This window comes from Triturus cristatus, chromosome 2_1, assembly GCF_964204655.1.
Source record: "Triturus cristatus chromosome 2_1, aTriCri1.1, whole genome shotgun sequence".
NCBI lineage: Eukaryota > Metazoa > Chordata > Amphibia > Caudata > Salamandridae > Triturus > Triturus cristatus.
The window spans coordinates 365984750-366008305 of NC_140581.1; the positions used below are offsets into that span (position 1 = coordinate 365984750).

Below are 23556 nucleotides of genomic sequence, written 5' to 3' on the forward strand. Positions count from 1 at the left end.
CCTTGGCTGGTCACCTTGCGCCCCACAATGCCCATGCTCTGCTTCGCCCGGCCTCAGGCCTTGCCTGTGTGAATGCCACCCTCGCTCTGCGGGGAGATGCTCAGCGGCCCGCCCTCGCCCTGTCCCCTTCCAACTCATACTTACCTGGCAGGGGAGACACCATGATCACGAAGGTGGTTCTCCCAGGGTGAGGCTCATCCATTGCACTTCGGATGTGCTGACCCCTGCGATGTCCCCAAATGCGGGATACTCGACTGCATAATTTCTGGTAGTGGGGGACTGCGTTCGCGCTTTCCCCTGATCTCTGGTTTCAAGAAAGACAAAAAGGAAAAAAAAATAAAAAGGAGTCTGGAGCACCCTTTCTCGTCTTCTGTGTTCTTTCTGGGGTGCTGCGGCTGGATTGGAGGGGGGCGGGGGCGTGGGCAAGAGGGAATCACATGCTAAGTACTGAGCCTGGGGAATGATGGGATAGCTGCAGCCTCCCACTCTGGGGACCTATCCAGAGACAGGGAAGTAGGCCCTGGCCAGGTGACATGTCTGCTCCTTTCCATCGCCCCCCTGGGGCTGTGGCCTGGCTGCCAGCCTCTTGCCTCGCCCTAGCCTCCCCAGGCCCAGACTCTGGCTGAGGACCCCAGGCCGTGGCCCGGCGAGGGCTCTGCCCGGCGAGGGTTCTGTCGGCAGCGTTTGGGAGCGTTCGGGAAGGCGTGAGGGGCTCAGGGCGAGAACCCCTGCTCGCTTGCAGGCCTGTTTGTCCCTGGCTTTCAGCCACAAGCAGTCGACTGGGGCCTAGCCAGGCAACAGGGCACTGCATACCTCTAGAGGCGGCCTCAGTGGCAGCTCTTAGGCTTCAAAAGCCCCAAATCTCTGCTTCTGGGCCCAAAGTCGACATGGCAATCGCCCTTCTGTGCTTGCTGTAGCCCTGGCTTTCCCCCACCCGTGTCAGCAAGGTGCAGCATAGCGAAAGCAGGGCCCTGATTGGCGCTGCCGGTGGGCGTGGACATGCAAATGTTGCTGGCCGGCCGAGGCCTGTGGGAAGCTGCTGTGGGTAGCTGCGCGCTTTCCAAAGTGGGCACAGGGGCCTTGGCTGGTCACCTTGCGCCCCACAATGCCCATGCTCTGCTTCGCCCGGCCTCAGGCCTTGCCTGTGTGAATGCCACCCTCGCTCTGCGGGGAGATGCTCAGCGGCCCGCCCTCGCCCTGTCCCCTTCCAACTCATACTTACCTGGCAGGGGAGACACCATGATCACGAAGGTGGTTCTCCCAGGGTGAGGCTCATCCATTGCACTTCGGATGTGCTGACCCCTGCGATGTCCCCAAATGCGGGATACTCGACTGCATAATTTCTGGTAGTGGGGGACTGCGTTCGCGCTTTCCCCTGATCTCTGGTTTCAAGAAAGACAAAAAGGAAAAAAAAATAAAAAGGAGTCTGGAGCACCCTTTCTCGTCTTCTGTGTTCTTTCTGGGGTGCTGCGGCTGGATTGGAGGGGGGCGGGGGCGTGGGCAAGAGGGAATCACATGCTAAGTACTGAGCCTGGGGAATGATGGGATAGCTGCAGCCTCCCACTCTGGGGACCTATCCAGAGACAGGGAAGTAGGCCCTGGCCAGGTGACATGTCTGCTCCTTTCCATCGCCCCCCTGGGGCTGTGGCCTGGCTGCCAGCCTCTTGCCTCGCCCTAGCCTCCCCAGGCCCAGACTCTGGCTGAGGACCCCAGGCCGTGGCCCGGCGAGGGCTCTGCCCGGCGAGGGTTCTGTCGGCAGCGTTTGGGAGCGTTCGGGAAGGCGTGAGGGGCTCAGGGCGAGAACCCCTGCTCGCTTGCAGGCCTGTTTGTCCCTGGCTTTCAGCCACAAGCAGTCGACTGGGGCCTAGCCAGGCAACAGGGCACTGCATACCTCTAGAGGCGGCCTCAGTGGCAGCTCTTAGGCTTCAAAAGCCCCAAATCTCTGCTTCTGGGCCCAAAGTCGACATGGCAATCGCCCTTCTGTGCTTGCTGTAGCCCTGGCTTTCCCCCACCCGTGTCAGCAAGGTGCAGCATAGCGAAAGCAGGGCCCTGATTGGCGCTGCCGGTGGGTGTGGACATGCAAATGTTGCTGGCCGGCCGAGGCCTGTGGGAAGCTGCTGTGGGTAGCTGCGCGCTTTCCAAAGTGGGCACAGGGGCCTTGGCTGGTCACCTTGCGCCCCACAATGCCCATGCTCTGCTTCGCCCGGCCTCAGGCCTTGCCTGTGTGAATGCCACCCTCGCTCTGCGGGGAGATGCCCAGCGGCCCGCCCTCACCCTGTCCCCTTCCAACTCATACTTACCTGGCAGGGGAGACACCATGATCACGAAGGTGGTTCTCCCAGGGTGAGGCTCATCCATTGCACTTCGGATGTGCTGACCCCTGCGATGTCCCCAAATGCGGGATACTCGACTGCATAATTTCTGGTAGTGGGGGACTGCGTTCGCGCTTTCCCCTGATCTCTGGTTTCAAGAAAGACAAAAAGGAAAAAAAAATAAAAAGGAGTCTGGAGCACCCTTTGACGTTTCTTGTGGTCCGTCCAGGGTGCTGTAAGCTGGCTGGAATGGGGAGTGGGCGAGGGCCAATTAGATATGCAAATTTACAAGCCTGGGGATGCTGGCTCAGGGCTTAGAAACGTGCTTCTGGGCCCGATTTCGACCTGGCAAGCCCTCTGTTGTGCTTGCGAAAGCCTTTGCTTGTGCACAGTTTAAAGGGCCTGAAAAATCTGCTTTTGGGCCCGATTTAGGCCTGCCAAGCCCTCTTGTGTGCTTGCTGTAGCCCTGGCTTTCCCCCACCCGTGTCAGCAAGGTGCAGCATAGCGAAAGCAGGGCCCTGATTGGCGCTGCCGGTGGGCGTGGACATGCAAATGTTGCTGGCCGGCCGAGGCCTGTGGGAAGCTGCTGTGGGTAGCTGCGCGCTTTCCAAAGTGGGCACAGGGGCCTTGGCTGGTCACCTTGCGCCCCACAATGCCCATGCTCTGCTTCGCCCGGCCTCAGGCCTTGCCTGTGTGAATGCCACCCTCGCTCTGCGGGGAGATGCCCAGCGGCCCGCCCTCACCCTGTCCCCTTCCAACTCATACTTACCTGGCAGGGGAGACACCATGATCACGAAGGTGGTTCTCCCAGGGTGAGGCTCATCCATTGCACTTCGGATGTGCTGACCCCTGCGATGTCCCCAAATGCGGGATACTCGACTGCATAATTTCTGGTAGTGGGGGACTGCGTTCGCGCTTTCCCCTGATCTCTGGTTTCAAGAAAGACAAAAAGGAAAAAAAAATAAAAAGGAGTCTGGAGCACCCTTTCTCGTCTTCTGTGTTCTTTCTGGGGTGCTGCGGCTGGATTGGAGGGGGGCGGGGGCGTGGGCAAGAGGGAATCACATGCTAAGTACTGAGCCTGGGGAATGATGGGATAGCTGCAGCCTCCCACTCTGGGGACCTATCCAGAGACAGGGAAGTAGGCCCTGGCCAGGTGACATGTCTGCTCCTTTCCATCGCCCCCCTGGGGCTGTGGCCTGGCTGCCAGCCTCTTGCCTCGCCCTAGCCTTCCCAGGCCGAGACTCTGGCTGAGGACCCCAGGCCGTGGCCCGGCGAGGGCTCTGCCCGGCGAGGGTTCTGTCTGCAGCGTTTGGGAGCGTTCGGGAAGGCGTGAGGGGCTCAGGGCGAGAACCCCTGCTCGCTTGCAGGCCTGTTTGTCCCTGGCTTTCAGCCACAAGCAGTCGACTGGGGCCTAGCCAGGCAACAGGGCACTGCATACCTCTAGAGGCGGCCTCAGTGGCAGCTCTTAGGCTTCAAAAGCCCCAAATCTCTGCTTCTGGGCCCAAAGTCGACATGGCAATCGCCCTTCTGTGCTTGCTGTAGCCCTGGCTTTCCCCCACCCGTGTCAGCAAGGTGCAGCATAGCGAAAGCAGGGCCCTGATTGGCGCTGCCGGTGGGCGTGGACATGCAAATGTTGCTGGCCGGCCGAGGCCTGTGGGAAGCTGCTGTGGGTAGCTGCGCGCTTTCCAAAGTGGGCACAGGGGCCTTGGCTGGTCACCTTGCGCCCCACAATGCCCATGCTCTGCTTCGCCCGGCCTCAGGCCTTGCCTGTGTGAATGCCACCCTCGCTCTGCGGGGAGATGCCCAGCGGCCCGCCCTCACCCTGTCCCCTTCCAACTCATACTTACCTGGCAGGGGAGACACCATGATCACGAAGGTGGTTCTCCCAGGGTGAGGCTCATCCATTGCACTTCGGATGTGCTGACCCCTGCGATGTCCCCAAATGCGGGATACTCGACTGCATAATTTCTGGTAGTGGGGGACTGCGTTCGCGCTTTCCCCTGATCTCTGGTTTCAAGAAAGACAAAAAGGAAAAAAAAATAAAAAGGAGTCTGGAGCACCCTTTGACGTTTCTTGTGGTCCGTCCAGGGTGCTGTAAGCTGGCTGGAATGGGGAGTGGGCGAGGGCCAATTAGATATGCAAATTTACAAGCCTGGGGATGCTGGCTCAGGGCTTAGAAACGTGCTTCTGGGCCCGATTTCGACCTGGCAAGCCCTCTGTTGTGCTTGCGAAAGCCTTTGCTTGTGCACAGTTTAAAGGGCCTGAAAAATCTGCTTTTGGGCCCGATTTAGGCCTGCCAAGCCCTCTCGTGTGCTTGCTGTAGCCCTGGCTTTCCCCCACCCGTGTCAGCAAGGTGCAGCATAGCGAAAGCAGGGCCCTGATTGGCGCTGCCGGTGGGCGTGGACATGCAAATGTTGCTGGCCGGCCGAGGCCTGTGGGAAGCTGCTGTGGGTAGCTGCGCGCTTTCCAAAGTGGGCACAGGGGCCTTGGCTGGTCACCTTGCGCCCCACAATGCCCATGCTCTGCTTCGCCCGGCCTCAGGCCTTGCCTGTGTGAATGCCACCCTCGCTCTGCGGGGAGATGCTCAGCGGCCCGCCCTCGCCCTGTCCCCTTCCAACTCATACTTACCTGGCAGGGGAGACACCATGATCACGAAGGTGGTTCTCCCAGGGTGAGGCTCATCCATTGCACTTCGGATGTGCTGACCCCTGCGATGTCCCCAAATGCGGGATACTCGACTGCATAATTTCTGGTAGTGGGGGACTGCGTTCGCGCTTTCCCCTGATCTCTGGTTTCAAGAAAGACAAAAAGGAAAAAAAAATAAAAAGGAGTCTGGAGCACCCTTTCTCGTCTTCTGTGTTCTTTCTGGGGTGCTGCGGCTGGATTGGAGGGGGGCGGGGGCGTGGGCAAGAGGGAATCACATGCTAAGTACTGAGCCTGGGGAATGATGGGATAGCTGCAGCCTCCCACTCTGGGGACCTATCCAGAGACAGGGAAGTAGGCCCTGGCCAGGTGACATGTCTGCTCCTTTCCATCGCCCCCCTGGGGCTGTGGCCTGGCTGCCAGCCTCTTGCCTCGCCCTAGCCTCCCCAGGCCCAGACTCTGGCTGAGGACCCCAGGCCGTGGCCCGGCGAGGGCTCTGCCCGGCGAGGGTTCTGTCGGCAGCGTTTGGGAGCGTTCGGGAAGGCGTGAGGGGCTCAGGGCGAGAACCCCTGCTCGCTTGCAGGCCTGTTTGTCCCTGGCTTTCAGCCACAAGCAGTCGACTGGGGCCTAGCCAGGCAACAGGGCACTGCATACCTCTAGAGGCGGCCTCAGTGGCAGCTCTTAGGCTTCAAAAGCCCCAAATCTCTGCTTCTGGGCCCAAAGTCGACATGGCAATCGCCCTTCTGTGCTTGCTGTAGCCCTGGCTTTCCCCCACCCGTGTCAGCAAGGTGCAGCATAGCGAAAGCAGGGCCCTGATTGGCGCTGCCGGTGGGCGTGGACATGCAAATGTTGCTGGCCGGCCGAGGCCTGTGGGAAGCTGCTGTGGGTAGCTGCGCGCTTTCCAAAGTGGGCACAGGGGCCTTGGCTGGTCACCTTGCGCCCCACAATGCCCATGCTCTGCTTCGCCCGGCCTCAGGCCTTGCCTGTGTGAATGCCACCCTCGCTCTGCGGGGAGATGCTCAGCGGCCCGCCCTCGCCCTGTCCCCTTCCAACTCATACTTACCTGGCAGGGGAGACACCATGATCACGAAGGTGGTTCTCCCAGGGTGAGGCTCATCCATTGCACTTCGGATGTGCTGACCCCTGCGATGTCCCCAAATGCGGGATACTCGACTGCATAATTTCTGGTAGTGGGGGACTGCGTTCGCGCTTTCCCCTGATCTCTGGTTTCAAGAAAGACAAAAAGGAAAAAAAAATAAAAAGGAGTCTGGAGCACCCTTTCTCGTCTTCTGTGTTCTTTCTGGGGTGCTGCGGCTGGATTGGAGGGGGGCGGGGGCGTGGGCAAGAGGGAATCACATGCTAAGTACTGAGCCTGGGGAATGATGGGATAGCTGCAGCCTCCCACTCTGGGGACCTATCCAGAGACAGGGAAGTAGGCCCTGGCCAGGTGACATGTCTGCTCCTTTCCATCGCCCCCCTGGGGCTGTGGCCTGGCTGCCAGCCTCTTGCCTCGCCCTAGCCTCCCCAGGCCCAGACTCTGGCTGAGGACCCCAGGCCGTGGCCCGGCGAGGGCTCTGCCCGGCGAGGGTTCTGTCGGCAGCGTTTGGGAGCGTTCGGGAAGGCGTGAGGGGCTCAGGGCGAGAACCCCTGCTCGCTTGCAGGCCTGTTTGTCCCTGGCTTTCAGCCACAAGCAGTCGACTGGGGCCTAGCCAGGCAACAGGGCACTGCATACCTCTAGAGGCGGCCTCAGTGGCAGCTCTTAGGCTTCAAAAGCCCCAAATCTCTGCTTCTGGGCCCAAAGTCGACATGGCAATCGCCCTTCTGTGCTTGCTGTAGCCCTGGCTTTCCCCCACCCGTGTCAGCAAGGTGCAGCATAGCGAAAGCAGGGCCCTGATTGGCGCTGCCGGTGGGTGTGGACATGCAAATGTTGCTGGCCGGCCGAGGCCTGTGGGAAGCTGCTGTGGGTAGCTGCGCGCTTTCCAAAGTGGGCACAGGGGCCTTGGCTGGTCACCTTGCGCCCCACAATGCCCATGCTCTGCTTCGCCCGGCCTCAGGCCTTGCCTGTGTGAATGCCACCCTCGCTCTGCGGGGAGATGCCCAGCGGCCCGCCCTCACCCTGTCCCCTTCCAACTCATACTTACCTGGCAGGGGAGACACCATGATCACGAAGGTGGTTCTCCCAGGGTGAGGCTCATCCATTGCACTTCGGATGTGCTGACCCCTGCGATGTCCCCAAATGCGGGATACTCGACTGCATAATTTCTGGTAGTGGGGGACTGCGTTCGCGCTTTCCCCTGATCTCTGGTTTCAAGAAAGACAAAAAGGAAAAAAAAAAAAAAAGGAGTCTGGAGCACCCTTTGACGTTTCTTGTGGTCCGTCCAGGGTGCTGTAAGCTGGCTGGAATGGTGAGTGGGCGAGGGCCAATTAGATATGCAAATTTACAAGCCTGGGGATGCTGGCTCAGGGCTTAGAAACGTGCTTCTGGGCCCGATTTCGACCTGGCAAGCCCTCTGTTGTGCTTGCGAAAGCCTTTGCTTGTGCACAGTTTAAAGGGCCTGAAAAATCTGCTTTTGGGCCCGATTTAGGCCTGCCAAGCCCTCTCGTGTGCTTGCTGTAGCCCTGGCTTTCCCCCACCCGTGTCAGCAAGGTGCAGCATAGCGAAAGCAGGGCCCTGATTGGCGCTGCCGGTGGGCGTGGACATGCAAATGTTGCTGGCCGGCCGAGGCCTGTGGGAAGCTGCTGTGGGTAGCTGCGCGCTTTCCAAAGTGGGCACAGGGGCCTTGGCTGGTCACCTTGCGCCCCACAATGCCCATGCTCTGCTTCGCCCGGCCTCAGGCCTTGCCTGTGTGAATGCCACCCTCGCTCTGCGGGGAGATGCCCAGCGGCCCGCCCTCACCCTGTCCCCTTCCAACTCATACTTACCTGGCAGGGGAGACACCATGATCACGAAGGTGGTTCTCCCAGGGTGAGGCTCATCCATTGCACTTCGGATGTGCTGACCCCTGCGATGTCCCCAAATGCGGGATACTCGACTGCATAATTTCTGGTAGTGGGGGACTGCGTTCGCGCTTTCCCCTGATCTCTGGTTTCAAGAAAGACAAAAAGGAAAAAAAAATAAAAAGGAGTCTGGAGCACCCTTTCTCGTCTTCTGTGTTCTTTCTGGGGTGCTGCGGCTGGATTGGAGGGGGGCGGGGGCGTGGGCAAGAGGGAATCACATGCTAAGTACTGAGCCTGGGGAATGATGGGATAGCTGCAGCCTCCCACTCTGGGGACCTATCCAGAGACAGGGAAGTAGGCCCTGGCCAGGTGACATGTCTGCTCCTTTCCATCGCCCCCCTGGGGCTGTGGCCTGGCTGCCAGCCTCTTGCCTCGCCCTAGCCTCCCCAGGCCCAGACTCTGGCTGAGGACCCCAGGCCGTGGCCCGGCGAGGGCTCTGCCCGGCGAGGGTTCTGTCGGCAGCGTTTGGGAGCGTTCGGGAAGGCGTGAGGGGCTCAGGGCGAGAACCCCTGCTCGCTTGCAGGCCTGTTTGTCCCTGGCTTTCAGCCACAAGCAGTCGACTGGGGCCTAGCCAGGCAACAGGGCACTGCATACCTCTAGAGGCGGCCTCAGTGGCAGCTCTTAGGCTTCAAAAGCCCCAAATCTCTGCTTCTGGGCCCAAAGTCGACATGGCAATCGCCCTTCTGTGCTTGCTGTAGCCCTGGCTTTCCCCCACCCGTGTCAGCAAGGTGCAGCATAGCGAAAGCAGGGCCCTGATTGGCGCTGCCGGTGGGCGTGGACATGCAAATGTTGCTGGCCGGCCGAGGCCTGTGGGAAGCTGCTGTGGGTAGCTGCGCGCTTTCCAAAGTGGGCACAGGGGCCTTGGCTGGTCACCTTGCGCCCCACAATGCCCATGCTCTGCTTCGCCCGGCCTCAGGCCTTGCCTGTGTGAATGCCACCCTCGCTCTGCGGGGAGATGCTCAGCGGCCCGCCCTCGCCCTGTCCCCTTCCAACTCATACTTACCTGGCAGGGGAGACACCATGATCACGAAGGTGGTTCTCCCAGGGTGAGGCTCATCCATTGCACTTCGGATGTGCTGACCCCTGCGATGTCCCCAAATGCGGGATACTCGACTGCATAATTTCTGGTAGTGGGGGACTGCGTTCGCGCTTTCCCCTGATCTCTGGTTTCAAGAAAGACAAAAAGGAAAAAAAAATAAAAAGGAGTCTGGAGCACCCTTTCTCGTCTTCTGTGTTCTTTCTGGGGTGCTGCGGCTGGATTGGAGGGGGGCGGGGGCGGGGGCAAGAGGGAATCACATGCTAAGTACTGAGCCTGGGGAATGATGGGATAGCTGCAGCCTCCCACTCTGGGGACCTATCCAGAGACAGGGAAGTAGGCCCTGGCCAGGTGACATGTCTGCTCCTTTCCATCGCCCCCCTGGGGCTGTGGCCTGGCTGCCAGCCTCTTGCCTCGCCCTAGCCTCCCCAGGCCCAGACTCTGGCTGAGGACCCCAGGCCGTGGCCCGGCGAGGGCTCTGCCCGGCGAGGGTTCTGTCGGCAGCGTTTGGGAGCGTTCGGGAAGGCGTGAGGGGCTCAGGGCGAGAACCCCTGCTCGCTTGCAGGCCTGTTTGTCCCTGGCTTTCAGCCACAAGCAGTCGACTGGGGCCTAGCCAGGCAACAGGGCACTGCATACCTCTAGAGGCGGCCTCAGTGGCAGCTCTTAGGCTTCAAAAGCCCCAAATCTCTGCTTCTGGGCCCAAAGTCGACATGGCAATCGCCCTTCTGTGCTTGCTGTAGCCCTGGCTTTCCCCCACCCGTGTCAGCAAGGTGCAGCATAGCGAAAGCAGGGCCCTGATTGGCGCTGCCGGTGGGCGTGGACATGCAAATGTTGCTGGCCGGCCGAGGCCTGTGGGAAGCTGCTGTGGGTAGCTGCGCGCTTTCCAAAGTGGGCACAGGGGCCTTGGCTGGTCACCTTGCGCCCCACAATGCCCATGCTCTGCTTCGCCCGGCCTCAGGCCTTGCCTGTGTGAATGCCACCCTCGCTCTGCGGGGAGATGCTCAGCGGCCCGCCCTCGCCCTGTCCCCTTCCAACTCATACTTACCTGGCAGGGGAGACACCATGATCACGAAGGTGGTTCTCCCAGGGTGAGGCTCATCCATTGCACTTCGGATGTGCTGACCCCTGCGATGTCCCCAAATGCGGGATACTCGACTGCATAATTTCTGGTAGTGGGGGACTGCGTTCGCGCTTTCCCCTGATCTCTGGTTTCAAGAAAGACAAAAAGGAAAAAAAAATAAAAAGGAGTCTGGAGCACCCTTTCTCGTCTTCTGTGTTCTTTCTGGGGTGCTGCGGCTGGATTGGAGGGGGGCGGGGGCGGGGGCAAGAGGGAATCACATGCTAAGTACTGAGCCTGGGGAATGATGGGATAGCTGCAGCCTCCCACTCTGGGGACCTATCCAGAGACAGGGAAGTAGGCCCTGGCCAGGTGACATGTCTGCTCCTTTCCATCGCCCCCCTGGGGCTGTGGCCTGGCTGCCAGCCTCTTGCCTCGCCCTAGCCTCCCCAGGCCCAGACTCTGGCTGAGGACCCCAGGCCGTGGCCCGGCGAGGGCTCTGCCCGGCGAGGGTTCTGTCGGCAGCGTTTGGGAGCGTTCGGGAAGGCGTGAGGGGCTCAGGGCGAGAACCCCTGCTCGCTTGCAGGCCTGTTTGTCCCTGGCTTTCAGCCACAAGCAGTCGACTGGGGCCTAGCCAGGCAACAGGGCACTGCATACCTCTAGAGGCGGCCTCAGTGGCAGCTCTTAGGCTTCAAAAGCCCCAAATCTCTGCTTCTGGGCCCAAAGTCGACATGGCAATCGCCCTTCTGTGCTTGCTGTAGCCCTGGCTTTCCCCCACCCGTGTCAGCAAGGTGCAGCATAGCGAAAGCAGGGCCCTGATTGGCGCTGCCGGTGGGTGTGGACATGCAAATGTTGCTGGCCGGCCGAGGCCTGTGGGAAGCTGCTGTGGGTAGCTGCGCGCTTTCCAAAGTGGGCACAGGGGCCTTGGCTGGTCACCTTGCGCCCCACAATGCCCATGCTCTGCTTCGCCCGGCCTCAGGCCTTGCCTGTGTGAATGCCACCCTCGCTCTGCGGGGAGATGCCCAGCGGCCCGCCCTCACCCTGTCCCCTTCCAACTCATACTTACCTGGCAGGGGAGACACCATGATCACGAAGGTGGTTCTCCCAGGGTGAGGCTCATCCATTGCACTTCGGATGTGCTGACCCCTGCGATGTCCCCAAATGCGGGATACTCGACTGCATAATTTCTGGTAGTGGGGGACTGCGTTCGCGCTTTCCCCTGATCTCTGGTTTCAAGAAAGACAAAAAGGAAAAAAAAAAAAAAAGGAGTCTGGAGCACCCTTTGACGTTTCTTGTGGTCCGTCCAGGGTGCTGTAAGCTGGCTGGAATGGTGAGTGGGCGAGGGCCAATTAGATATGCAAATTTACAAGCCTGGGGATGCTGGCTCAGGGCTTAGAAACGTGCTTCTGGGCCCGATTTCGACCTGGCAAGCCCTCTGTTGTGCTTGCGAAAGCCTTTGCTTGTGCACAGTTTAAAGGGCCTGAAAAATCTGCTTTTGGGCCCGATTTAGGCCTGCCAAGCCCTCTCGTGTGCTTGCTGTAGCCCTGGCTTTCCCCCACCCGTGTCAGCAAGGTGCAGCATAGCGAAAGCAGGGCCCTGATTGGCGCTGCCGGTGGGCGTGGACATGCAAATGTTGCTGGCCGGCCGAGGCCTGTGGGAAGCTGCTGTGGGTAGCTGCGCGCTTTCCAAAGTGGGCACAGGGGCCTTGGCTGGTCACCTTGCGCCCCACAATGCCCATGCTCTGCTTCGCCCGGCCTCAGGCCTTGCCTGTGTGAATGCCACCCTCGCTCTGCGGGGAGATGCCCAGCGGCCCGCCCTCACCCTGTCCCCTTCCAACTCATACTTACCTGGCAGGGGAGACACCATGATCACGAAGGTGGTTCTCCCAGGGTGAGGCTCATCCATTGCACTTCGGATGTGCTGACCCCTGCGATGTCCCCAAATGCGGGATACTCGACTGCATAATTTCTGGTAGTGGGGGACTGCGTTCGCGCTTTCCCCTGATCTCTGGTTTCAAGAAAGACAAAAAGGAAAAAAAAATAAAAAGGAGTCTGGAGCACCCTTTCTCGTCTTCTGTGTTCTTTCTGGGGTGCTGCGGCTGGATTGGAGGGGGGCGGGGGCGTGGGCAAGAGGGAATCACATGCTAAGTACTGAGCCTGGGGAATGATGGGATAGCTGCAGCCTCCCACTCTGGGGACCTATCCAGAGACAGGGAAGTAGGCCCTGGCCAGGTGACATGTCTGCTCCTTTCCATCGCCCCCCTGGGGCTGTGGCCTGGCTGCCAGCCTCTTGCCTCGCCCTAGCCTCCCCAGGCCCAGACTCTGGCTGAGGACCCCAGGCCGTGGCCCGGCGAGGGCTCTGCCCGGCGAGGGTTCTGTCGGCAGCGTTTGGGAGCGTTCGGGAAGGCGTGAGGGGCTCAGGGCGAGAACCCCTGCTCGCTTGCAGGCCTGTTTGTCCCTGGCTTTCAGCCACAAGCAGTCGACTGGGGCCTAGCCAGGCAACAGGGCACTGCATACCTCTAGAGGCGGCCTCAGTGGCAGCTCTTAGGCTTCAAAAGCCCCAAATCTCTGCTTCTGGGCCCAAAGTCGACATGGCAATCGCCCTTCTGTGCTTGCTGTAGCCCTGGCTTTCCCCCACCCGTGTCAGCAAGGTGCAGCATAGCGAAAGCAGGGCCCTGATTGGCGCTGCCGGTGGGTGTGGACATGCAAATGTTGCTGGCCGGCCGAGGCCTGTGGGAAGCTGCTGTGGGTAGCTGCGCGCTTTCCAAAGTGGGCACAGGGGCCTTGGCTGGTCACCTTGCGCCCCACAATGCCCATGCTCTGCTTCGCCCGGCCTCAGGCCTTGCCTGTGTGAATGCCACCCTCGCTCTGCGGGGAGATGCCCAGCGGCCCGCCCTCACCCTGTCCCCTTCCAACTCATACTTACCTGGCAGGGGAGACACCATGATCACGAAGGTGGTTCTCCCAGGGTGAGGCTCATCCATTGCACTTCGGATGTGCTGACCCCTGCGATGTCCCCAAATGCGGGATACTCGACTGCATAATTTCTGGTAGTGGGGGACTGCGTTCGCGCTTTCCCCTGATCTCTGGTTTCAAGAAAGACAAAAAGGAAAAAAAAAAAAAAAGGAGTCTGGAGCACCCTTTGACGTTTCTTGTGGTCCGTCCAGGGTGCTGTAAGCTGGCTGGAATGGTGAGTGGGCGAGGGCCAATTAGATATGCAAATTTACAAGCCTGGGGATGCTGGCTCAGGGCTTAGAAACGTGCTTCTGGGCCCGATTTCGACCTGGCAAGCCCTCTGTTGTGCTTGCGAAAGCCTTTGCTTGTGCACAGTTTAAAGGGCCTGAAAAATCTGCTTTTGGGCCCGATTTAGGCCTGCCAAGCCCTCTCGTGTGCTTGCTGTAGCCCTGGCTTTCCCCCACCCGTGTCAGCAAGGTGCAGCATAGCGAAAGCAGGGCCCTGATTGGCGCTGCCGGTGGGCGTGGACATGCAAATGTTGCTGGCCGGCCGAGGCCTGTGGGAAGCTGCTGTGGGTAGCTGCGCGCTTTCCAAAGTGGGCACAGGGGCCTTGGCTGGTCACCTTGCGCCCCACAATGCCCATGCTCTGCTTCGCCCGGCCTCAGGCCTTGCCTGTGTGAATGCCACCCTCGCTCTGCGGGGAGATGCCCAGCGGCCCGCCCTCACCCTGTCCCCTTCCAACTCATACTTACCTGGCAGGGGAGACACCATGATCACGAAGGTGGTTCTCCCAGGGTGAGGCTCATCCATTGCACTTCGGATGTGCTGACCCCTGCGATGTCCCCAAATGCGGGATACTCGACTGCATAATTTCTGGTAGTGGGGGACTGCGTTCGCGCTTTCCCCTGATCTCTGGTTTCAAGAAAGACAAAAAGGAAAAAAAAATAAAAAGGAGTCTGGAGCACCCTTTCTCGTCTTCTGTGTTCTTTCTGGGGTGCTGCGGCTGGATTGGAGGGGGGCGGGGGCGTGGGCAAGAGGGAATCACATGCTAAGTACTGAGCCTGGGGAATGATGGGATAGCTGCAGCCTCCCACTCTGGGGACCTATCCAGAGACAGGGAAGTAGGCCCTGGCCAGGTGACATGTCTGCTCCTTTCCATCGCCCCCCTGGGGCTGTGGCCTGGCTGCCAGCCTCTTGCCTCGCCCTAGCCTCCCCAGGCCCAGACTCTGGCTGAGGACCCCAGGCCGTGGCCCGGCGAGGGCTCTGCCCGGCGAGGGTTCTGTCGGCAGCGTTTGGGAGCGTTCGGGAAGGCGTGAGGGGCTCAGGGCGAGAACCCCTGCTCGCTTGCAGGCCTGTTTGTCCCTGGCTTTCAGCCACAAGCAGTCGACTGGGGCCTAGCCAGGCAACAGGGCACTGCATACCTCTAGAGGCGGCCTCAGTGGCAGCTCTTAGGCTTCAAAAGCCCCAAATCTCTGCTTCTGGGCCCAAAGTCGACATGGCAATCGCCCTTCTGTGCTTGCTGTAGCCCTGGCTTTCCCCCACCCGTGTCAGCAAGGTGCAGCATAGCGAAAGCAGGGCCCTGATTGGCGCTGCCGGTGGGTGTGGACATGCAAATGTTGCTGGCCGGCCGAGGCCTGTGGGAAGCTGCTGTGGGTAGCTGCGCGCTTTCCAAAGTGGGCACAGGGGCCTTGGCTGGTCACCTTGCGCCCCACAATGCCCATGCTCTGCTTCGCCCGGCCTCAGGCCTTGCCTGTGTGAATGCCACCCTCGCTCTGCGGGGAGATGCCCAGCGGCCCGCCCTCACCCTGTCCCCTTCCAACTCATACTTACCTGGCAGGGGAGACACCATGATCACGAAGGTGGTTCTCCCAGGGTGAGGCTCATCCATTGCACTTCGGATGTGCTGACCCCTGCGATGTCCCCAAATGCAGGATACTCGACTGCATAATTTCTGGTAGTGGGGGACTGCGTTCGCGCTTTCCCCTGATCTCTGGTTTCAAGAAAGACAAAAAGGAAAAAAAAATAAAAAGGAGTCTGGAGCACCCTTTGACGTTTCTTGTGGTCCGTCCAGGGTGCTGTAAGCTGGCTGGAATGGGGAGTGGGCGAGGGCCAATTAGATATGCAAATTTACAAGCCTGGGGATGCTGGCTCAGGGCTTAGAAACGTGCTTCTGGGCCCGATTTCGACCTGGCAAGCCCTCTGTTGTGCTTGCGAAAGCCTTTGCTTGTGCACAGTTTAAAGGGCCTGAAAAATCTGCTTTTGGGCCCGATTTAGGCCTGCCAAGCCCTCTCGTGTGCTTGCTGTAGCCCTGGCTTTCCCCCACCCGTGTCAGCAAGGTGCAGCATAGCGAAAGCAGGGCCCTGATTGGCGCTGCCGGTGGGCGTGGACATGCAAATGTTGCTGGCCGGCCGAGGCCTGTGGGAAGCTGCTGTGGGTAGCTGCGCGCTTTCCAAAGTGGGCACAGGGGCCTTGGCTGGTCACCTTGCGCCCCACAATGCCCATGCATCTGCTTCGCCCGGCCTCAGGCCTTGCCTGTGTGAATGCCACCCTCGCTCTGCGGGGAGATGCCCAGCGGCCCGCCCTCACCCTGTCCCCTTCCAACTCATACTTACCTGGCAGGGGAGACACCATGATCACGAAGGTGGTTCTCCCAGGGTGAGGCTCATCCATTGCACTTCGGATGTGCTGACCCCTGCGATGTCCCCAAATGCGGGATACTCGACTGCATAATTTCTGGTAGTGGGGGACTGCGTTCGCGCTTTCCCCTGATCTCTGGTTTCAAGAAAGACAAAAAGGAAAAAAAAATAAAAAGGAGTCTGGAGCACCCTTTCTCGTCTTCTGTGTTCTTTCTGGGGTGCTGCGGCTGGATTGGAGGGGGGCGGGGGCGTGGGCAAGAGGGAATCACATGCTAAGTACTGAGCCTGGGGAATGATGGGATAGCTGCAGCCTCCCACTCTGGGGACCTATCCAGAGACAGGGAAGTAGGCCCTGGCCAGGTGACATGTCTGCTCCTTTCCATCGCCCCCCTGGGGCTGTGGCCTGGCTGCCAGCCTCTTGCCTCGCCCTAGCCTTCCCAGGCCCAGACTCTGGCTGAGGACCCCAGGCCGTGGCCCGGCGAGGGCTCTGCCCGGCGAGGGTTCTGTCTGCAGCGTTTGGGAGCGTTCGGTGAGGGGTGAGGGGCGAGAACCCCTGCTCGCTTGCAGGCCTGTTTGTCCCTGGCTTTCAGCCACAAGCAGTCGACTGGGGCCTAGCCAGGCAACAGGGCACTGCATACCTCTAGAGGCGGCCTCAGTGGCAGCTCTTAGGCTTCAAAAGCCCCAAATCTCTGCTTCTGGGCCCAAAGTCGACATGGCAATCGCCCTTCTGTGCTTGCTGTAGCCCTGGCTTTCCCCCACCCGTGTCAGCAAGGTGCAGCATAGCGAAAGCAGGGCCCTGATTGGCGCTGCCGGTGGGCGTGGACATGCAAATGTTGCTGGCCAACCGAGGCCTGTGGGAAGCTGCTGTGGGTAGCTGCGCGCTTTCCAAAGTGGGCACAGGGGCCTTGGCTGGTCACCTTGCGCCCCACAATGCCCATGCTCTGCTTCGCCCGGCCTCAGGCCTTGCCTGTGTGAATGCCACCCTCGCTCTGCGGGGAGATGCCCAGCGGCCCGCCCTCACCCTGTCCCCTTCCAACTCATACTTACCTGGCAGGGGAGACACCATGATCACGAAGGTGGTTCTCCCAGGGTGAGGCTCATCCATTGCACTTCGGATGTGCTGACCCCTGCGATGTCCCCAAATGCGGGATACTCGACTGCATAATTTCTGGTAGTGGGGGACTGCGTTCGCGCTTTCCCCTGATCTCTGGTTTCAAGAAAGACAAAAAGGAAAAAAAAATAAAAAGGAGTCTGGAGCACCCTTTGACGTTTCTTGTGGTCCGTCCAGGGTGCTGTAAGCTGGCTGGAATGGGGAGTGGGCGAGGGCCAATTAGATATGCAAATTTACAAGCCTGGGGATGCTGGCTCAGGGCTTAGAAACGTGCTTCTGGGCCCGATTTCGACCTGGCAAGCCCTCTGTTGTTCTTGCGAAAGCCTTTGCTTGTGCACAGTTTAAAGGGCCTGAAAAATCTGCTTTTGGGCCCGATTTAGGCCTGCCAAGCCCTCTCGTGTGCTTGCTGTAGCCCTGGCTTTCCCCCACCCGTGTCAGCAAGGTGCAGCATAGCGAAAGCAGGGCCCTGATTGGCGCTGCCGGTGGGCGTGGACATGCAAATGTTGCTGGCCGGCCGAGGCCTGTGGGAAGCTGCTGTGGGTAGCTGCGCGCTTTCCAAAGTGGGCACAGGGGCCTTGGCTGGTCACCTTGCGCCCCACAATGCCCATGCATCTGCTTCGCCCGGCCTCAGGCCTTGCCTGTGTGAATGCCACCCTCGCTCTGCGGGGAGATGCCCAGCGGCCCGCCCTCACCCTGTCCCCTTCCAACTCATACTTACCTGGCAGGGGAGACACCATGATCACGAAGGTGGTTCTCCCAGGGTGAGGCTCATCCATTGCACTTCGGATGTGCTGACCCCTGCGATGTCCCCAAATGCGGGATACTCGACTGCATAATTTCTGGTAGTGGGGGACTGCGTTCGCGCTTTCCCCTGATCTCTGGTTTCAAGAAAGACAAAAAGGAAAAAAAAATAAAAAGGAGTCTGGAGCACCCTTTCTCGTCTTCTGTGTTCTTTCTGGGGTGCTGCGGCTGGATTGGAGGGGGGCGGGGGCGTGGGCAAGAGGGAATCACATGCTAAGTACTGAGCCTGGGGAATGATGGGATAGCTGCAGCCTCCCACTCTGGGGACCTATCCAGAGACAGGGAAGTAGGCCCTGGCCAGGTGACATGTCTGCTCCTTTCCATCGCCCCCCTGGGGCTGTGGCCTGGCTGCCAGCCTCTTGCCTCGCCCTAGCCTCCCCAGGCCCAGACTCTGGCTGAGGACCCCAGGCCGTGGCCCGGCGAGGGCTCTGCCCGGCGAGGGTTCTGTCTGCAGCGTTTGGGAGCGTTCGGGAAGGCGTGAGGGGCTCAGGGCGAGAACCCCTGCTCGCTTGCAGGCCTGTTTGTCCCTGGCTTTCAGCCACAAGCAGTCGACTGGGGCCTAGCCAGGCAACAGGGCACTGCATACCTCTAGAGGCGGCCTCAGTGGCAGCTCTTAGGCTTCAAAAGCCCCAAATCTCTGCTTCTGGGCCCAAAGTCGACATGGCAATCGCCCTTCTGTGCTTGCTGTAGCCCTGGCTTTCCCCCACCCGTGTCAGCAAGGTGCAGCATAGCGAAAGCAGGGCCCTGATTGGCGCTGCCGGTGGGCGTGGACATGCAAATGTTGCTGGCCGGCCGAGGCCTGTGGGAAGCTGCTGTGGGTAGCTGCGCGCTTTCCAAAGTGGGCACAGGGGCCTTGGCTGGTCACCTTGCGCCCCACAATGCCCATGCTCTGCTTCGCCCGGCCTCAGGCCTTGCCTGTGTGAATGCCACCCTCGCTCTGCGGGGAGATGCCCAGCGGCCCGCCCTCACCCTGTCCCCTTCCAACTCATACTTACCTGGCAGGGGAGACACCATGATCACGAAGGTGGTTCTCCCAGGGTGAGGCTCATCCATTGCACTTCGGATGTGCTGACCCCTGCGATGTCCCCAAATGCGGGATACTCGACTGCATAATTTCTGGTAGTGGGGGACTGCGTTCGCGCTTTCCCCTGATCTCTGGTTTCAAGAAAGACAAAAAGGAAAAAAAAATAAAAAGGAGTCTGGAGCACCCTTTGACGTTTCTTGTGGTCCGTCCAGGGTGCTGTAAGCTGGCTGGAATGGGGAGTGGGCGAGGGCCAATTAGATATGCAAATTTACAAGCCTGGGGATGCTGGCTCAGGGCTTAGAAACGTGCTTCTGGGCCCGATTTCGACCTGGCAAGCCCTCTGTTGTGCTTGCGAAAGCCTTTGCTTGTGCACAGTTTAAAGGGCCTGAAAAATCTGCTTTTGGGCCCGATTTAGGCCTGCCAAGCCCTCTCGTGTGCTTGCTGTAGCCCTGGCTTTCCCCCACCCGTGTCAGCAAGGTGCAGCATAGCGAAAGCAGGGCCCTGATTGGCGCTGCCGGTGGGCGTGGACATGCAAATGTTGCTGGCCGGCCGAGGCCTGTGGGAAGCTGCTGTGGGTAGCTGCGCGCTTTCCAAAGTGGGCACAGGGGCCTTGGCTGGTCACCTTGCGCCCCACAATGCCCATGCTCTGCTTCGCCCGGCCTCAGGCCTTGCCTGTGTGAATGCCACCCTCGCTCTGCGGGGAGATGCCCAGCGGCCCGCCCTCACCCTGTCCCCTTCCAACTCATACTTACCTGGCAGGGGAGACACCATGATCACGAAGGTGGTTCTCCCAGGGTGAGGCTCATCCATTGCACTTCGGATGTGCTGACCCCTGCGATGTCCCCAAATGCGGGATACTCGACTGCATAATTTCTGGTAGTGGGGGACTGCGTTCGCGCTTTCCCCTGATCTCTGGTTTCAAGAAAGACAAAAAGGAAAAAAAAATAAAAAGGAGTCTGGAGCACCCTTTCTCGTCTTCTGTGTTCTTTCTGGGGTGCTGCGGCTGGATTGGAGGGGGGCGGGGGCGTGGGCAAGAGGGAATCACATGCTAAGTACTGAGCCTGGGGAATGATGGGATAGCTGCAGCCTCCCACTCTGGGGACCTATCCAGAGACAGGGAAGTAGGCCCTGGCCAGGTGACATGTCTGCTCCTTTCCATCGCCCCCCTGGGGCTGTGGCCTGGCTGCCAGCCTCTTGCCTCGCCCTAGCCTTCCCAGGCCCAGACTCTGGCTGAGGACCCCAGGCCGTGGCCCGGCGAGGGCTCTGCCCGGCGAGGGTTCTGTCGGCAGCGTTTGGGAGCATTCGGGAAGGCGTGAGGGGCTCAGGGCGAGAACCCCTGCTCGCTTGCAGGCCTGTTTGTCCCTGGCTTTCAGCCACAAGCAGTCGACTGGGGCCTAGCCAGGCAACAGGGCACTGCATACCTCTAGAGGCGGCCTCAGTGGCAGCTCTTAGGCTTCAAAAGCCCCAAATCTCTGCTTCTGGGCCCAAAGTCGACATGGCAATCGCCCTTCTGTGCTTGCTGTAGCCCTGGCTTTCCCCCACCCGTGTCAGCAAGGTGCAGCATAGCGAAAGCAGGGCCCTGATTGGCGCTGCCGGTGGGCGTGGACATGCAAATGTTGCTGGCCGGCCGAGGCCTGTGGGAAGCTGCTGTGGGTAGCTGCGCGCTTTCCAAAGTGGGCACAGGGGCCTTGGCTGGTCACCTTGCGCCCCACAATGCCCATGCTCTGCTTCGCCCGGCCTCAGGCCTTGCCTGTGTGAATGCCACCCTCGCTCTGCGGGGAGATGCCCAGCGGCCCGCCCTCACCCTGTCCCCTTCCAACTCATACTTACCTGGCAGGGGAGACACCATGATCACGAAGGTGGTGCTCCCAGGGTGAGGCTCATCCATTGCACTTCGGATGTGCTGACCCCTGCGATGTCCCCAAATGCGGGATACTCGACTGCATAATTTCTGGTAGTGGGGGACTGCGTTCGCGCTTTCCCCTGATCTCTGGTTTCAAGAAAGACAAAAAGGAAAAAAAAATAAAAAGGAGTCTGGAGCACCCTTTGACGTTTCTTGTGGTCCGTCCAGGGTGCTGTAAGCTGGCTGGAATGGGGAGTGGGCGAGGGCCAATTAGATATGCAAATTTACAAGCCTGGGGATGCTGGCTCAGGGCTTAGAAACGTGCTTCTGGGCCCGATTTCGACCTGGCAAGCCCTCTGTTGTGCTTGCGAAAGCCTTTGCTTGTGCACAGTTTAAAGGGCCTGAAAAATCTGCTTTTGGGCCCGATTTAGGCCTGCCAAGCCCTCTCGTGTGCTTGCTGTAGCCCTGGCTTTCCCCCACCCGTGTCAGCAAGGTGCAGCATAGCGAAAGCAGGGCCCTGATTGGCGCTGCCGGTGGGCGTGGACATGCAAATGTTGCTGGCCGGCCGAGGCCTGTGGGAAGCTGCTGTGGGTAGCTGCGCGCTTTCCAAAGTGGGCACAGGGGCCTTGGCTGGTCACCTTGCGCCCCACAATGCCCATGCTCTGCTTCGCCCGGCCTCAGGCCTTGCCTGTGTGAATGCCACCCTCGCTCTGCGGGGAGATGCCCAGCGGCCCGCCCTCACCCTGTCCCCTTCCAACTCATACTTACCTGGCAGGGGAGACACCATGATCACGAAGGTGGTTCTCCCAGGGTGAGGCTCATCCATTGCACTTCGGATGTGCTGACCCCTGCGATGTCCCCAAATGCGGGATACTCGACTGCATAATTTCTGGTAGTGGGGGACTGCGTTCGCGCTTTCCCCTGATCTCTGGTTTCAAGAAAGACAAAAAGGAAAAAAAAATAAAAAGGAGTCTGGAGCACCCTTTCTCGTCTTCTGTGTTCTTTCTGGGGTGCTGCGGCTGGATTGGAGGGGGGCGGGGGCGTGGGCAAGAGGGAATCACATGCTAAGTACTGAGCCTGGGGAATGATGGGATAGCTGCAGCCTCCCACTCTGGGGACCTATCCAGAGACAGGGAAGTAGGCCCTGGCCAGGTGACATGTCTGCTCCTTTCCATCGCCCCCCTGGGGCTGTGGCCTGGCTGCCAGCCTCTTGCCTCGCCCTAGCCTTCCCAGGCCCAGACTCTGGCTGAGGACCCCAGGCCGTGGCCCGGCGAGGGCTCTGCCCGGCGAGGGTTCTGTCGGCAGCGTTTGGGAGCATTCGGGAAGGCGTGAGGGGCTCAGGGCGAGAACCCCTGCTCGCTTGCAGGCCTGTTTGTCCCTGGCTTTCAGCCACAAGCAGTCGACTGGGGCCTAGCCAGGCAACAGGGCACTGCATACCTCTAGAGGCGGCCTCAGTGGCAGCTCTTAGGCTTCAAAAGCCCCAAATCTCTGCTTCTGGGCCCAAAGTCGACATGGCAATCGCCCTTCTGTGCTTGCTGTAGCCCTGGCTTTCCCCCACCCGTGTCAGCAAGGTGCAGCATAGCGAAAGCAGGGCCCTGATTGGCGCTGCCGGTGGGCGTGGACATGCAAATGTTGCTGGCCGGCCGAGGCCTGTGGGAAGCTGCTGTGGGTAGCTGCGCGCTTTCCAAAGTGGGCACAGGGGCCTTGGCTGGTCACCTTGCGCCCCACAATGCCCATGCTCTGCTTCGCCCGGCCTCAGGCCTTGCCTGTGTGAATGCCACCCTCGCTCTGCGGGGAGATGCCCAGCGGCCCGCCCTCACCCTGTCCCCTTCCAACTCATACTTACCTGGCAGGGGAGACACCATGATCACGAAGGTGGTTCTCCCAGGGTGAGGCTCATCCATTGCACTTCGGATGTGCTGACCCCTGCGATGTCCCCAAATGCGGGATACTCGACTGCATAATTTCTGGTAGTGGGGGACTGCGTTCGCGCTTTCCCCTGATCTCTGGTTTCAAGAAAGACAAAAAGGAAAAAAAAATAAAAAGGAGTCTGGAGCACCCTTTGACGTTTCTTGTGGTCCGTCCAGGGTGCTGTAAGCTGGCTGGAATGGGGAGTGGGCGAGGGCCAATTAGATATGCAAATTTACAAGCCTGGGGATGCTGGCTCAGGGCTTAGAAACGTGCTTCTGGGCCCGATTTCGACCTGGCAAGCCCTCTGTTGTGCTTGCGAAAGCCTTTGCTTGTGCACAGTTTAAAGGGCCTGAAAAATCTGCTTTTGGGCCCGATTTAGGCCTGCCAAGCCCTCTCGTGTGCTTGCTGTAGCCCTGGCTTTCCCCCACCCGTGTCAGCAAGGTGCAGCATAGCGAAAGCAGGGCCCTGATTGGCGCTGCCGGTGGGCGTGGACATGCAAATGTTGCTGGCCGGCCGAGGCCTGTGGGAAGCTGCTGTGGGTAGCTGCGCGCTTTCCAAAGTGGGCACAGGGGCCTTGGCTGGTCACCTTGCGCCCCACAATGCCCATGCTCTGCTTCGCCCGGCCTCAGGCCTTGCCTGTGTGAATGCCACCCTCGCTCTGCGGGGAGATGCCCAGCGGCCCGCCCTCACCCTGTCCCCTTCCAACTCATACTTACCTGGCAGGGGAGACACCATGATCACGAAGGTGGTTCTCCCAGGGTGAGGCTCATCCATTGCACTTCGGATGTGCTGACCCCTGCGATGTCCCCAAATGCGGGATACTCGACTGCATAATTTCTGGTAGTGGGGGACTGCGTTCGCGCTTTCCCCTGATCTCTGGTTTCAAGAAAGACAAAAAGGAAAAAAAAATAAAAAGGAGTCTGGAGCACCCTTTCTCGTCTTCTGTGTTCTTTCTGGGGTGCTGCGGCTGGATTGGAGGGGGGCGGGGGCGTGGGCAAGAGGGAATCACATGCTAAGTACTGAGCCTGGGGAATGATGGGATAGCTGCAGCCTCCCACTCTGGGGACCTATCCAGAGACAGGGAAGTAGGCCCTGGCCAGGTGACATGTCTGCTCCTTTCCATCGCCCCCCTGGGGCTGTGGCCTGGCTGCCAGCCTCTTGCCTCGCCCTAGCCTCCCCAGGCCCAGACTCTGGCTGAGGACCCCAGGCCGTGGCCCGGCGAGGGCTCTGC

At 60.0% G+C, this 23556-nt stretch overlaps 25 non-coding genes across 25 annotated transcripts; all 25 read left to right on the forward strand.

Annotated features, from left to right (window-relative positions):
* The first annotated feature begins 136 nt into the window (after positions 1-136).
* LOC146864666 (U1 spliceosomal RNA) lies at positions 137-300 on the forward strand. The gene has a single exon (XR_014977932.1). It is a non-coding gene; the product is annotated as a U1 spliceosomal RNA (small nuclear RNA).
* A 914-nt stretch (positions 301-1214) lies between these two features.
* Positions 1215-1378, forward strand: LOC146864667 (U1 spliceosomal RNA). The gene has a single exon (XR_014977933.1). It is a non-coding gene; the product is annotated as a U1 spliceosomal RNA (small nuclear RNA).
* Positions 1379-2292: 914 nt separating this feature from the next.
* Positions 2293-2456, forward strand: LOC146864668 (U1 spliceosomal RNA). Its single transcript, XR_014977934.1, has one exon. It is a non-coding gene; the product is annotated as a U1 spliceosomal RNA (small nuclear RNA).
* A 617-nt stretch (positions 2457-3073) lies between these two features.
* On the forward strand, positions 3074-3237 carry LOC146864669 (U1 spliceosomal RNA). Its single transcript, XR_014977936.1, has one exon. It is a non-coding gene; the product is annotated as a U1 spliceosomal RNA (small nuclear RNA).
* A 914-nt stretch (positions 3238-4151) lies between these two features.
* LOC146864670 (U1 spliceosomal RNA) lies at positions 4152-4315 on the forward strand. Its single transcript, XR_014977937.1, has one exon. It is a non-coding gene; the product is annotated as a U1 spliceosomal RNA (small nuclear RNA).
* Positions 4316-4932: 617 nt separating this feature from the next.
* Positions 4933-5096, forward strand: LOC146864671 (U1 spliceosomal RNA). Its single transcript, XR_014977938.1, has one exon. It is a non-coding gene; the product is annotated as a U1 spliceosomal RNA (small nuclear RNA).
* A 914-nt stretch (positions 5097-6010) lies between these two features.
* Positions 6011-6174, forward strand: LOC146864672 (U1 spliceosomal RNA). The gene has a single exon (XR_014977939.1). It is a non-coding gene; the product is annotated as a U1 spliceosomal RNA (small nuclear RNA).
* Positions 6175-7088: 914 nt separating this feature from the next.
* LOC146864673 (U1 spliceosomal RNA) lies at positions 7089-7252 on the forward strand. The gene has a single exon (XR_014977940.1). It is a non-coding gene; the product is annotated as a U1 spliceosomal RNA (small nuclear RNA).
* Positions 7253-7869: 617 nt separating this feature from the next.
* Positions 7870-8033, forward strand: LOC146864674 (U1 spliceosomal RNA). The gene has a single exon (XR_014977941.1). It is a non-coding gene; the product is annotated as a U1 spliceosomal RNA (small nuclear RNA).
* Positions 8034-8947: 914 nt separating this feature from the next.
* Positions 8948-9111, forward strand: LOC146864675 (U1 spliceosomal RNA). Its single transcript, XR_014977942.1, has one exon. It is a non-coding gene; the product is annotated as a U1 spliceosomal RNA (small nuclear RNA).
* A 914-nt stretch (positions 9112-10025) lies between these two features.
* LOC146864676 (U1 spliceosomal RNA) lies at positions 10026-10189 on the forward strand. Its single transcript, XR_014977943.1, has one exon. It is a non-coding gene; the product is annotated as a U1 spliceosomal RNA (small nuclear RNA).
* Positions 10190-11103: 914 nt separating this feature from the next.
* Positions 11104-11267, forward strand: LOC146864677 (U1 spliceosomal RNA). Its single transcript, XR_014977944.1, has one exon. It is a non-coding gene; the product is annotated as a U1 spliceosomal RNA (small nuclear RNA).
* Positions 11268-11884: 617 nt separating this feature from the next.
* On the forward strand, positions 11885-12048 carry LOC146864678 (U1 spliceosomal RNA). The gene has a single exon (XR_014977945.1). It is a non-coding gene; the product is annotated as a U1 spliceosomal RNA (small nuclear RNA).
* A 914-nt stretch (positions 12049-12962) lies between these two features.
* On the forward strand, positions 12963-13126 carry LOC146864679 (U1 spliceosomal RNA). Its single transcript, XR_014977947.1, has one exon. It is a non-coding gene; the product is annotated as a U1 spliceosomal RNA (small nuclear RNA).
* Positions 13127-13743: 617 nt separating this feature from the next.
* LOC146864680 (U1 spliceosomal RNA) lies at positions 13744-13907 on the forward strand. The gene has a single exon (XR_014977948.1). It is a non-coding gene; the product is annotated as a U1 spliceosomal RNA (small nuclear RNA).
* Positions 13908-14821: 914 nt separating this feature from the next.
* Positions 14822-14985, forward strand: LOC146864681 (U1 spliceosomal RNA). The gene has a single exon (XR_014977435.1). It is a non-coding gene; the product is annotated as a U1 spliceosomal RNA (small nuclear RNA).
* Positions 14986-15603: 618 nt separating this feature from the next.
* Positions 15604-15767, forward strand: LOC146864682 (U1 spliceosomal RNA). Its single transcript, XR_014977949.1, has one exon. It is a non-coding gene; the product is annotated as a U1 spliceosomal RNA (small nuclear RNA).
* A 907-nt stretch (positions 15768-16674) lies between these two features.
* Positions 16675-16838, forward strand: LOC146864683 (U1 spliceosomal RNA). Its single transcript, XR_014977950.1, has one exon. It is a non-coding gene; the product is annotated as a U1 spliceosomal RNA (small nuclear RNA).
* A 618-nt stretch (positions 16839-17456) lies between these two features.
* LOC146864684 (U1 spliceosomal RNA) lies at positions 17457-17620 on the forward strand. Its single transcript, XR_014977951.1, has one exon. It is a non-coding gene; the product is annotated as a U1 spliceosomal RNA (small nuclear RNA).
* Positions 17621-18534: 914 nt separating this feature from the next.
* On the forward strand, positions 18535-18698 carry LOC146864685 (U1 spliceosomal RNA). The gene has a single exon (XR_014977952.1). It is a non-coding gene; the product is annotated as a U1 spliceosomal RNA (small nuclear RNA).
* Positions 18699-19315: 617 nt separating this feature from the next.
* On the forward strand, positions 19316-19479 carry LOC146864686 (U1 spliceosomal RNA). The gene has a single exon (XR_014977953.1). It is a non-coding gene; the product is annotated as a U1 spliceosomal RNA (small nuclear RNA).
* A 914-nt stretch (positions 19480-20393) lies between these two features.
* Positions 20394-20557, forward strand: LOC146864687 (U1 spliceosomal RNA). Its single transcript, XR_014977362.1, has one exon. It is a non-coding gene; the product is annotated as a U1 spliceosomal RNA (small nuclear RNA).
* A 617-nt stretch (positions 20558-21174) lies between these two features.
* Positions 21175-21338, forward strand: LOC146864688 (U1 spliceosomal RNA). The gene has a single exon (XR_014977954.1). It is a non-coding gene; the product is annotated as a U1 spliceosomal RNA (small nuclear RNA).
* Positions 21339-22252: 914 nt separating this feature from the next.
* Positions 22253-22416, forward strand: LOC146864689 (U1 spliceosomal RNA). The gene has a single exon (XR_014977955.1). It is a non-coding gene; the product is annotated as a U1 spliceosomal RNA (small nuclear RNA).
* A 617-nt stretch (positions 22417-23033) lies between these two features.
* LOC146864690 (U1 spliceosomal RNA) lies at positions 23034-23197 on the forward strand. Its single transcript, XR_014977956.1, has one exon. It is a non-coding gene; the product is annotated as a U1 spliceosomal RNA (small nuclear RNA).
* The last annotated feature ends 359 nt before the right edge of the window (positions 23198-23556 follow it).